At 45.8% G+C, this 11,279-nt stretch overlaps 1 protein-coding gene across 1 annotated transcript in view; it reads right to left on the reverse strand.

The window, feature by feature from the left end:
• RESF1 (retroelement silencing factor 1) overlaps positions 1 to 7,560 on the reverse strand; it is a 29,979-nt gene extending 22,419 nt beyond the window's left edge. Inside the window, 2 exon segments of the mRNA XM_075050928.1 lie at positions 4,530 to 4,612; positions 7,499 to 7,560. The gene's annotated coding sequence lies outside the window, so the exon portion shown is untranslated.
• Between the last annotated feature and the right edge of the window lie 3,719 nt (positions 7,561 to 11,279).

Raw genomic sequence — 11,279 nt, forward strand, 5'->3', positions numbered from 1 at the left:
GATGCACACACTCGCTCACTTGTTTCATAAGCACTCCACACCCACAGATCCCCCCAAAACACCAGCACGGACCCTCTGCCTGTCCGATAGCCCTGCCTGGACCAAGGGCCTCCTTGCCCACCAGCTAGTCCACCTTGAAGTCTGCTAGCAAATTATACAGGCAAACCCCACACACCCAGTTTGGGGAAGATATGCCCCACGCACCCTCACCACTAGGCGGCATCAGGCACACGGGTTGTGACTCGCAGTCCCACTCCAGCCACCAGCAGTGAGCCCCTCGCCCCACTCACCCTGGTGAGGCCACTGCAGCCCAGGTGTGCCCACACCCCCAGTCTGACCCCACATCTGTCCCCCGAGTAGCTGGCACTCCAGACAGAAAGTCTGTGGGACCTGTGGAGACACCCCCTAGAGCTATGGTCCTTCCAACTACTGACAGACACCCTCTCGCTCCAGTTGAGGGCATCATGGCCCAGGGGTGCCTACACCTCCAGTCTGACTCCATTTGCTGGCCCAGTTATCAACTCACACTGGTCCCCTCAGTGGCTGGCAATCTAGTCCTTGCAGCACTCGCACACAAGGGATAGAGAATGAGACTATGCAGAGAAATAGTTAAGAAAGGGCGTAAGGTAGGACTGGCCACAGGGATCAGGCATAGGGCTCAGTCAGACAGAGCCTCTTCCATCTGTTCCCCCTCTGCCATCCTCTTCCTCCCACCCACACATGGGGCTCCCAGGTTGGCACTCTCACCAGTTTAAAAGCCTCGGTTTGCCTACAGTTTCTCAATGGACCATCAGTTAGTGAGACTGATGAGGTTTGTTTCTTCTGTTTCCTTCACATTTGCCTGTCAGGTTTGTCTCTCTAAGTTTTCTTTATTGCTTCCCCCCTTTCCCTAAATCCCATTTGACAAGGTCCATGATCAGATAACCTTGCTGAAATAAACATTCTCACATCCCACACACTCTTACCAATTAGCATAGCTGAGGAGGTTTGTTTCTTGTTACTATCCTCAGTTTTGTTTGCCCATCAGGTTTGTGTCTCTGAACATCTGGTTTATTCCCTCCCCCTTACTGTTTCCTTTTGCACTGAAAATGTCCTTGAGCAGTGTTGTGTTAAAGAGTAAAGAAGTCTGGCAAAAAATAAACCCCCTTGTGCTCCAGCTTGTCCTCAGATATCAAGAGGGGCTGGGGGAGGCTAGGCTTAGATTCCAAGTGACACCCAATTTGATGCTGTAAGTCCAGTCACGTTCAATATATTGAACTACCTCAATTATGGATGCAAAAATAGCGCAATGTACTTTCAGTCTAGTCGCGTTCAATGAACTTACATGGCCAGACTTAAGAAGTTTGGTCGTGTTCAGCGAGAACTCTCCTGGCTAGATTAATAAATAGTACAGTTTATTAAAGCAATGGAAGTGCAGATTCTTTTGAATTGCTGGTGATAAATACACTGTCTGCAAAGCATGTGCAGGTACCAAGAATATGAATAATACAGCCGACTAGAAACACATTAAATTATGGAATAACACTATAGAGATTTCTAAGTTTCCTGGGGAAGCACTCAGTATAACCGAGTGTCTGAATCACACCCAACAGGCATCCCTATGGGGGGGCGGGTTTCAGCCCATCGACTGATCCCAGAAGTCAGCGGTGTCCTCCTGACTTGTCTATGATGGTATCTTCCCTAACATTCCTCCTTGCTTAAGCCATTTTACATTATTTTCCTATTCTTAGGTGGAGCTTGAGTGACTCTAGTCATACATACCTTTATTATGATTGGTATAAAGTTTCCTCACTTTAAAGGTAAAGGTATAAGCTAGAGAAACTCAGAGCTCATGCTCAGTGAGGGGTGGTTGCCCCTTGAAGGCTGGCAGCCTTTAGGATGGAGGCATGTTTTGGTATTATAATGATATTATAACGAGCAAAGTTCACTCAGGGGACGATTTTGACAGAAAATGGATAGGCTGGTTCAGGGCTGGCTCAGGCTAACAACTATGCGGTTTATCAGTTCCCTAGTACCATCCAGTTCCCATCCCTGCAGTGACATCACAGAGCCTGGCCGCAGTGTTTCCACTCCGCTGCACCTTCCGTGCTGTTTCGCTTGGGAGTCAGCATACCAAGCTCCCCTGGTGTTGCCAACATCCAAGGTTGCAGATTATGCTGCTTAGGGAATTATTAAGGAACAGATTCCTTGCACATCCAGCGCATTCCACTCTGGAGGTTTACCTTCTCTTTAAGAGGTGGACATATCACTAAGTCACATCCAGCAATTATTCCACAAGCAGATAACCTTAACAAAGCAGATGCTCTCACCTTCCACATACCCTAAACACTCAATACATTCCCCAGTTTTACTGCTGGAAACAGTGTCCTGGAAATGGTGTTCCTTCACTGCCAATGCAGGCCATTCTTTTAACCCTTCGTCTGCTATTTCTTCTGCTTCCTCACACATTTCCATTGATATATATATCAGTCATGGCAATTTTAATATTTATGTTACAAATCTGAAATTATGTTTCAATAGGAATATTTGAAGCAGGGCTTACAGCTGCAGATTTCTACTTATCACACTTCACAGAAACAACAGTGAAATGCAGAGAAACCATGAAGTGCGCTTCAATCTCTGAATGTGCCTTAAAACTTGGAGGGAAATTGGAAATTCTGCAGTTGAGAAATTACAATTATATAATTCAATTTTAAAACTTATTCAGAGATAGTACAAAAATCAAAAAACAAGGAAAAAGCACCCGATGGCACTTGGCAATGGACCTGATCCACAGTCCTACAGCTATAGAATCGTACCCAACAACACTGCCACAAGAGTCATAGGAGTTGCAGTCACAGCCAGAAGGGCAGCAGGAAAGAGGCCATTCTTCTCACCAGGAATGAGATAATACAGATAAACACCATGACACCTATCAACAATCAGAAGTGCTAGATATGTCAAATTCAGATTTTTCTGTAAGCAGCACCTAAACCGAGCTCACCGAGATTATTCTGAAAGATCAAAGTGAATTTTCTGCAAGCACCACGGACTCCGGGCATTTGGAAGAGACATGCTTCACAAGAAGTTTTAAAATTCTAGTTCTCCACAATACCAAGCCACATACCAACATCAGCAAAAGAGACATCACCATTCAGAACACAAACTTTGAATATTTCATTGTATTTGATTGCTTGATGGTATCAACCAAGCATTTATTGCTTATGGTCCTCAGGGCAAAAATTATGATCACTTCTGACTAAGAGCCATAAGCATGAGAAAGCAATTTTTAACACAAAATCACAAGATTTCCAGGGAAAAGGTATTAGTAACAGGGATTGGATTCATTACACAAATTAACATCTCCTAATATTCTATTCAGAAACCTATAGATGAAAGCTTTTCTAATACTAGCAACAGACTCCTTTATATAGGAATGTCCTTGCCTCTAGTATAGTTCATGTATATAATTGAAATATATACCTATAAATATACATCCATAGCTCATGCTTTTCTAGCTGTGACCATTACTGTGATGGAAAAGGTCAGCTAACGATAAAGCAGAGTCGAAAGCTGCTTGTTCTTGGATGGAATGACATTTTTTAGAAAATACCTACGCCCCTATGCTACAGCTGCAGATTTCTACTTATCACGCTTCATGGAAACATCAATGAAATGCACAGAAACCATTACATGCTCTTCAATCTCTGAAGACTTTCCAAGTTCCCTCCAAGTTTTAAGGCACATTCAAAGAACTATCTTACATCTCCAGTAGTTGTAAATATCTCCTTTTAGAAGTATTGCTATCTAATCATTCAACACCTAATGACTACTAATTGGAGAAAAGTTTGCAATCTATGTACAGAATACTGACTGAAGTGCAAATTAAGAAGTTAATTGAATTTCAGTCATGGAGAATAATAGTAATCTTTCACAAATACGTATTAGAAGAGCTCTTTGGCTTATTTGCATTTTATGGAGACCATTTATACCAGCAATAAGGCATATTACTAGCTTCAAGATCACAGGAGTGCTTTTAAAAAAAAAATTTATAGCTGTAATAATGCCTTTCTTCTCTGCTGATTTGTGAAGTTTCCTGTACACTGTAAGTTACATTATCAACACTTCCACTCATTAAATGATCTTCCTTGCAATTCCTCCAAATACAAAATCCTACAGCTTTTTTGGTTTACATTTTCACTGCTCTTTGCAGTTTTGAAACTGTTGAGAACTTACAACTCTCATGTTTATCAGAAACACAAATAACAGTCAGAAAGATTCCAGTAGTGTCTAGCAATAAAATGTGTGAAAAAGCAAAAATCCACTCCCTGTCAGCAATGGGAAAGTACTAAAGTCCTTTGAAAAACTGTGGTTGTTAACAGTATTAAGCATTGCTTAGAAATATTTTTAGTGGCAAAGACAGGTTAAGAGGTTTATGTTTTCTCCAACCCCATTTTCTTCCCCATTTCTACATCTTCAGTTGCACTGATGCTGCTACTTGTGGTGCTTCAGGATGAACCAGACTATAGATAATAGGTAAGATCACTTACTTCAGCAATCTTGTCAGTGTGTCCCTTCAGACAGATGTATAGCACCCACTGGAAGAACAGGAGCTCCTTACTGTGCTTTGGTCCTAGAAGGGACAATAATCACTAAGCTGCGAGTCATTAAGCTGCAAGTGCTACTTTTACCAAAGTAGCAATGACCTGTACCAACAATATCAATGGACAGTCTCCTACGTCCCTGATTATTAGTAATAATATATTGGATCTCCTGGTAGGTTTTGAAATCCAGTTCATGAATGCGAAGAACAGCAATGATCTAATGCTAACAACCATAATGTGTTTTCACAATTTTTGCCGTGTCTTTTTTTTTCTTTCCTCTTAAGAGTCACTAGCAGGCTCTACGGTTTCTCACAAGCTCTCATAGTCAGGCTTAGCAAACCATGAGCTGCTCTAGGAATTAAGACAGCTGAATGGCACCTTCTCAGCCTTCTGCTCCCTTTACTCTTTCTTTGCTGTCTTCAGCATTCCCTCCTGACCCCTTTTAAATTAGGGGGTGGAGAGTATTGATTACCCTCCTGTGCCCAGGTGTTGATTATTAGTCATCAACAAAGAGAAGAAAGGCTCAACATCAAACTAACAGGTTAATTATTGAGTTGATTAGGACCAGGAGAGACCACAAACACTGTGACAAAGTCACACATCTCCAACCCACTGATATGTTGCTCATGGTTGCAGCAAATGAAACTGAGCAAGCTCAGCACATACATGACTTAAGAAACCACTTCCCTTTTTGCAATCCACAGCCGAAAGTTAATAGACCCAGCTGGTGGCTCAGAAGGTCGTCTTAAGCAGCTCAGCTGGTCCTGGTCTGCTATGTGCAAAAGGCTTGGCAAGAAAGACTGCCAGAGAGGCACACACCCTCATCTGGCCAGGTGCACCATCCATCACACTTCTACTCCATCAGAGGTGACTAAGCAAACACAATGGGGTCCCTTTTGATCATCTCTCCTCACCAAAAAAGGCAAACAAAAGAGCCGGGAAACATTGTTTTGTGTAATTTTTAGAAACATACAAAAATATTCTACTACCCACAGAAAACATGTAAGTCAATAACTTGCTGGCTTTTAAAATGCCAGTGTTTGAAGGACAGCCTTCTGTAGATCAAAAAAAGCAGAAAACAGAACCAAAATGACAAAATAAAAGTTGTTCTACAAACCTGCCAAACCAATGAACTGGAAGAATCAGTTTTAGCTACTATTAAGCAGGAAACCAAACCACCCCATAACAGACTTGATAAGAAGCATGCTGTAATGGGTTTTTTTTCTGCCAAAACATCAGACAATATACTATTTCCTGGAAAAAAAAATACTGTTTAAGCTTGAACTACAAAGAGCACTTCATCCTTTAACTTTGAAGCTGCACCCAACTCACTGCAGTAAGCTACACGAAGACAGTGAACTAATGGTTCCTGATCAACACCTTCAGAACTACCTCAGCACATCGGTTAAGGCTTTGCCTTGAGACTCAGGGGAACTTTTATATTGGCACACCTATCGAGAGTAAAGGATTTAATTTTGTAGACAGTAATATAAAAGCGATCATTAACACAAGTCTGCTTTCTCTGCCAGAAAGCTGTTTTGGGACACTGGCTGGTTAATTCAAGGAAATCAGGTGATAAGAGCCCAGTTAGGAACTTCTGATGTTAGTAACAAGTTTTACTCCCATCATTCTCAGATGCAAGAGCTAGAAAATATTTACCGTGAGTCACAATGAGCTGGATTTGTTTTGTTCTATTTTTAAGTCATCCCAGGAGACTAGTTAAGAGCAGGGAAAGGCCCAACATTACCACAGAGCTCCTAGAAAGAGTTGAGCCAACCTCATAACAACTTCTAGGAAAACAACCTCCAGCATTCCTATGGGCTTCTGAAGCATACCCAGTGCTTCAGGGGAAAACCTACTCACGTTCCACCTGACACCTCTAGTCTTCACTGATACCAAAAGCATATGAAGCGTACTTCCCAGGGCGTATAAAGAAAAGTTGATAAAGAAGTGTTGAGGGGGTACTTGTCTTTTTTCTCACATTTCCATCTGCCTTTGCGGACGGAATAAGCCAAGTAATTCTGTCAACTACACTACTGGGACAACCCAAAGCAGAAATAGCAACCTACGCCTCTTTAAAACCCTTTTCTTTAGTTATACGAACAGGTTTGTCACTTCAACCACAATACCGACTGCAGGTGTCCCTCTTACACAAGGCCGAGCACCAGCTCCTTACCGCGTACCTTGCTGATGCCTACCTGAAAGGCTGAAGCAAAAAAAATCACCAGCGAACACCGGACTTCCATCGCAGAGCTTAAACGCGGGGGGCTCGAAACACCTGATCTTCCCCACACTGCGAGCCCACAACCCCGAAAGCTATTGCTTTTTTTTTTTTTTTAATAACATTTTTCAGTCCTATCTCCCTGGATTGCCATACCCTGTGGACAAAGACAGTAAATAAACCCCTGCTTAAGGTGACCGGGTCGGGGGATGTTTCCGGAGGCAAACGGCTCGGCCAAAAAGCGCGCCTGCAGACCTCACGTCTTCGCTCCGCCACTCGCACGACCCTCAATTCACGGATGCCCACCGGCTCCGCGGGACGAGCCGCAGACCACCGCGCGTCCCGCTGCCGGACCCGCTCCACGCCAGGCAACCCCCGCCTCCGCCCCCCAGGACGGGGCCGCCGGCCGCGCCAAAAGAGACCCGCAGCCGCCCCGGCAGGACCGCCCCGGCCTCGCCCGCCACCCCGGGAGGCGAGCAGGCGGGAACGGGCTCACCGGCCCGGCCTGAGGAGACGGCTCCCCCACCCGCCCCCGGCCCCGCCGGCGGGGCGGCGCGGCCCTTACCGGCGAGCCGGCAGCTCCCTCCCTCCCCGCCCGCCCAGCGAGCGACTCTCCGCAGCCGCCGGGTCCCCGGCCCCGCGGGCGGAAGGCGGCGCGGCGCGGCACGGCCCCCTCCCCGCCGCCCGTCCTCACCGAGCTCGGCGCGGCCGGCCGGCCAGTCGGTCCGCGCGCGCAGAGGCGGAGCCAGCGGCCCGTCGGCGCCGGGCAGAGGCGGAAGGAGAGCGCGACCGCCAGCGCCGCCGCCACCGCCGGCGGGCAGGGGCTGCGGGGTCCGCGCCGAGGCCCACCCCGGGGCGGGCAGGGCAGGGGAGGCGGGGCCGGGCCGATCCCCGCCGCTCTGCCGGGCCGGGGGGGGGCCTCCTGAGCCGGCCGGGCAGCGGTGGGGAGGCAGCGGTGGGCGGTCGGGGCGCTGCGGCTGGCGGGTGGCGCCCGGGAGGACGAGCTCGGCGGGCGGGAGCAGGAGTTTGCCGTGGTTTCAGCGGGCCGCTGACAGGGAGCTGCGCAGCGCCATCGGATCTGGCTGTCGGCTTCTCAGATCCCTCCAGGCCGAGCCCCTGCCTGGGCCCCCCGCCTGCTCCCCCCCGCCTGGCCTCCCTTGCCTTCTCAGGGCCTCGGAGAACTCCCGCAACTCCCTGCTTCAGGCACATCACAATTCCTAGGAAAAATACAGCGGTTCTTTCCCCCCACACCATGAGTTGAGGACCAGCCGAGACTTCAAGGAGAGCCTGCAACTGGAGAGAGGAGCTGGGGGCTGATAAACACAAAGGCTCTATAGTAAAAACTGGGTAGATGGGGGGGGGGGAAGTCAGGTATTTAATGTGCAAAGAAAATACATGTAAGCAGTACAGTACTTAAACTTCACATCACAAAATTACCAGAAAGCTATGATCTGCTTAAAAGGTCTAAGTTTAAGCTTTAAACAGGTGACAAGCCTATACTGAATAGATCTTACCTCAGTTACGTATCCTGAGTAGCAGTTAGGGCAACAAAGCTGATTATATAACTGTATAGTCAGGGAAATTAATTTTTATTAAGCTTTATAAATGAGCTCAGTTCACTCACACAAGTAACGGGGTGCGTGTCTCCAAGCGGGCTGGTGTGACATGTAGCATAAGAGACTGGCATGTGACGGAGGACATGGCAGCTGCTGAATCCTCTCTGTATGTCCCAAGTTCCTCTTCCTTGCTGAGAACAAACTGCTTTTCAACAGGCCTTATATATATAAACTTTTGGAGTCAACAGTTACCATGATTGTTTTCCCTTTCTAGTTACCCTCTGGCTCCAGACCAGTTGTCACCCTACCCTATGGTGACAGGCAGGTAGTTCGTAGTTCATTATTAAATAAAGATTTCAGCAATCAGCATAGCTTATTCTTACACAGAATTTCTAGCAACTGGCATAGCTTTCCTATTACCTAATATTTCAGTTAACTAGACTTTTTAGTCACCTGGACCTCCTCTGCAGATCGGGTCAAATTCTTAATAATCAGTGTGTTACTGATTCGTCATTGATTTGTTATTAGTTAGAATTAATCATATTCAATTTTAATATTTTAGCAAAATCATATGTTGCATTTTATACATTTAACCAACAACCAGTACCTGCTGTGAAATCCCTGTATAGCCCTGTACCAAGGCCGAAGAAATTGGCTAAAATCATCTAGTAGGAACATTTAGAACTTAGATAACAAGATAAAGAAATTAAAATCTGATTATAAAAGAGTTTGTTTGACTAGGAAGTAGAAAATTGTGAAGCATAAGTATGGGAGTGTTAAGTTTGAAATGTAGCCTTAGGAACTTAGGAGCTTAGAAAATGTATAATGTGTAACCATAAGAATTTAAGTATTGTTCAAAATCATTTAACCACAGAAGTTTTGACAAAGATTGGTAGTCTTGTAGTGTTTGTTTTAAAAGCTAAGGAAACCGTTATGGACACCAGTTTGCTGCTTGGAAACACCTGAGAGGTCAAGAAGCGGACGAGTGAGGAAGACTATGAAAGACCACCAGAGGACTCCTGAAGACCACCAGAGACCTTCACTGCGCCTGCGTAAAGGACATTTACATATGCTAATGGTTCCCGGAAATCTAATGAATATGTATAACCTTTCTTGGAAATCTAATGAATACGCATGAATAAGTTGTAATATAAGGTGTATTGTTTTGGTGTTCAGGTGTGCGTTGCTCATGAGAGGACTCGCCCGCGCACCCGGCCGTCAATAAAGAAGTGTCTGCTTATCTACACTAAATTGGTGTTGATAAGTTTTTTTATTCCGAGTTTTTCGGCAACAAGTGCACGATACGGTAATCATAATCTAGGCTCTGACTTTTCAAAGTACATGAGTCACCCACTCAACCCGCTGAGGAAGAACAATGGAAGCCCATACTCTAGCTGACTGTCCTGCTTTCGGCTGGGATAGAGTTAATTTGCTTCCCAGTAGCTGGTATAGTGCTGTGGTTTGGATTTAGTATGAGAATAATGTTGATTACACACTGATGTTTTAGTTGTTGCTAAGCAGTGGTCAAAGACTCTTCAGCTGCTCATACTGCCCTGCTAGTGAGTAGGCTGGGGGGGCACAAGAAGTTGGGAGGAGACACAGCTGGGACAGCTGACCCCAACTGGCCAAAGGGGTATTCCATACCATATGATGTCATGCTCAGCATATAAAGCTGGAGGGAAAGCTGGTCGGGGACTGCTGCTTGGGAACTGGCTGGCTATCTGCATTGTGCATCACTTATTTTGTATATTCTAATTCTTTTATCATCATTATTATTTTCCCTTCCTTTTCTGTCCTATTAAACTGTCTTTATCTCAACCCAGGAATTTTACTTTTTTTCTGATTCTCTCCCACAACCTGTGGAGGTCGGGGGCGGGGGGGGGCAAGCAGAGGGCTGTGTGTTGTTTAGCTGCCTGCCCGGTTAAACCAGGACAGCGACAGTGAGGGTGCCGGTGTTCCCTGTGCCTGTATCACCCTGGGAAACACGAAGGCCTTAGCAGTCCAGCTGCTGTTAAATCCGCTTCAAAAACCTGTCGGATAAGCTGATCAATTTATATCTATTTGGGAGTGTGGTCTTTACCACTTCCATAAAGTAGTAGATTCTGAAGAGGCTGCCAGAAAATCAATATGCAAGAATTTTGGCTGCTGGAGACAGCAAGCTGTGGGTGGTAATGGCTGCATAATGATCTTTATCTCTTCCTGTCCAGTGCATCCTGCCTACCTGGTGTTGCTCCGGCTTTGACCTAATGGTGCTGCTCCTAGCACACATCAGGCCTTAAGCATGAGCTGTGTGTTAAACAAAACCTGAGCAAGAGTTGAGTGAGCAATCACAGGAGGCATCCCTGGCCACCGGGGTATCACGGGTTTTGCAATCCAGAGTATCTCACGTACTGTTATGCTTCGCTGTTCCATAATGGGTGTCACCGTGTCCTGGCACAATCCTGTACCAGGTGTCAGGAGCAGTGGATACCAGTCACATGGCTTCATTTTCTTGCTGTCTGGTTATTGAAGGAAACCATGCGTAGCTTGTGCTATGATCCAGGTGAACCACTGACCTTAGGTAACAATGCATCATCCCCATTTTATTCAAAACAACCTCAAAATCTCTCTGGTCCCACTTGTAAGAGGAAATCTAAGAACCGCCAGAGGCAACAGACCCACAGAAGGGGAAATGAGACCATGTGCCACCACAGGACAGTAATCAAACTCCCAGCACAACACAAACGCATTTAGCATTTCTTGTGGTGAGACCAAGACCAACATGCTGGTTTAGCACATTTAAAAGATTGCTAATTTAACATCTGAAAGGCATGTTAAGAAAACTGCAGGATAAGGGCTCAGTGACCAATTATCTCTGATTATCTCTGGGCTGGTTATGCAAATTGTGATTTGCCAGGGACAATTAGCGGTTAATCTAAA

Source organism: Buteo buteo, chromosome 19, assembly GCF_964188355.1.
Source record: "Buteo buteo chromosome 19, bButBut1.hap1.1, whole genome shotgun sequence".
NCBI lineage: Eukaryota > Metazoa > Chordata > Aves > Accipitriformes > Accipitridae > Buteo > Buteo buteo.